Below are 2,311 nucleotides of genomic sequence, written 5' to 3'. Positions count from 1 at the left end.
TGTTCCATTTAGAGGACAATGGGCTTTATGGGAATATAGACGTGGCGACGCCGGGTTGGGGATTGAGGGTACGTTAATTTATGAAAATACGAGTATTGGTGTTTATATTGGTTATAGTAGTTGTGGTGTTGTTGGATCTGGAGTTGTTTCTGTTGGTAAAGCTGTTACTGGAGCTGGTGCTGATTCTGCTTTTGGTGTTGTTGCAGCTTTTAGTGCTGGTGAGGGTGTTGTTTGTGTAGGCAGTAGTGGTGTTGTTGGAGCTAGTGCTGGTGTTGGTTCTGGTTCTGTCGCCATTATCAGAACTTGTATCGTTCTGTCAGGCCAACCTTGACATCTCTCATTCTTGGTCAATATGTTCTTTGTAGCCAGAAGTGGCTTGGTGTTAATCAAAGCTTCAGAGAAACACATACAAGTTTAAGAAGGAAGGTCTGGATATGAATATATGTAAGTAACATTGCCACACACCTTAAAGTCCAGTTCTTGCATAATATGTATAGGTTTAACACTTAGCTAATAGATCTGAGACAGCCGAATTATTGCTACCTTCATTTCCACAGCAGTCAAGCTTAATGCTTTCAAGTCAATAAAGAAACTGCCAACATTACAAATATAATATAATTAACAGGTTATCACCCCTGGACAGAATACTCTTGAGATATAAAAAAAATACCTCTTGTACAGCGACATCCTATATGTTTCATAAGACAAACCTTTGTAGAACATTTCTAAGAAGCTATCCGTTTTTTGGCTGAAAACAGGCGGTTTGGTAGCATCTCTCTTCACGCTTCGGTTCGACTCTATAAATGCAGTGGGTATACTATGTGATGGCTGTATCTCGCATCGTCCATTGTGTAGTTTGCGAAATATTACCACAGTTGTCGTGAACCTGAACCAACGATCTGAAACTGAAATAGTCACTGAATTATACGTAACATATGTTCACGAATTCTCTTGCAAGACATGGCTGACGGGGGAAGCACCAACTTGCATGTGGGTTCACTCGTATTTGCAAAACTGCTGTGCAGTTTTTGCACTTTGTCACTCTGTATGTTTAGATACCCGTGAAGGTCCGGGTTAGAATATTGATCTTCAGTAACCCATGCTCGCAGTAAATTATTAATTAGTTTTCATTTACCTATAAATGATCTGTTTAGTATTTCACATGAGGAGTTTGTTGCGGCTAAAGAACACCTTAAGGCACTAGACAGTTTTGATTGGTTTTCTGGGCTCTGGAATGATAAACGGCAGGACAACGGAAATAAATTACGTACTTATCGTCTTTTTAAAGATTTTTTACAAGTTGAACATTATGTTGAAACAATTCTACCTAGGTCACATCGTAGTATCTTGAGCAAATTCCGTTGTGGCACTTTGCCATTAGAGGTAGAATTGGGTAGATATTCTCGTCCGAAGTCTCCCCTTCATGAAAGGGTGTGTATTCGCTGTAGTAGCAATGCCGTTGAAGATGAATTACATTTTCTGGTTAACTGTGATTATTATTCAGATCTCAGATATAATCTTTGGAAGGAAATAACCAGTGTCCTTCCTACATTCTCATCTATGTCAGCAGTAGATAAAATGGTATTCTTACTTACAAATAACCAGTTCGTAAAGCCCCTTGCCGCACTCGTCCATACTATGTTTAGGCGCCGGAATATTTCTGTAGAATAGGTAACTCTACAATGTACTTATAATAATAAGGTCAACATGTTTGCTATTTACGTAATTTATGCATTTTAGGTGAGAATGTGTAAGTGTGTGTGCGTGCGTGCGCGTGTATGTGGGTCTGTCTGTCGTAGGTGTCGTGTGTGTGTGTGTGTGTGTGTATGTGTATGTGTGCGTGCGTGTGGGTGTGTGAAGGTGTATGCGTTTTGTGTTTGTGTATACAGTTCGGCCGGCGTGTGTGTATGGGTCGGTGTTATTTTATTACTAATGTTTTATACAACTGTGATATTTGTGTCTCATAGGCCTTATGGCCGGATGCTGCTTTTAAACTCTCGCAATAATGTACCGTCCTTTTTAATGTTCTGCAGCATGTGACACATTAATAAACTATATTTCTTCTTCTTCTTCTTCTTCTTCTTCTTCCGGTAAGAGGCGACCAACTGACTTGGTTGACACATGTCATCGGTTCCCAAATGGTAGATCGATGCTAATGCTGTTGATTACTGGATTGTCTGGTCAAGTCTCGATTATTTCCATATGGCTGGAATACTGTTGAGTGCGGCGTGGTACTAAACTCACTCACTCCCTGTATGTTTAGAACAGGAGTGTAGTCCTGTTCAACTGCAAGACTCGAAAATACAATGAC

This window comes from Haliotis rubra, unplaced genomic scaffold (assembly GCF_003918875.1).
Source record: "Haliotis rubra isolate DU_JTF1 unplaced genomic scaffold, ASM391887v1 Scf139, whole genome shotgun sequence".
In the NCBI taxonomy this organism is placed as follows: domain Eukaryota; kingdom Metazoa; phylum Mollusca; class Gastropoda; order Lepetellida; family Haliotidae; genus Haliotis; species Haliotis rubra.
This window is presented reverse-complemented; position numbering follows the sequence as displayed.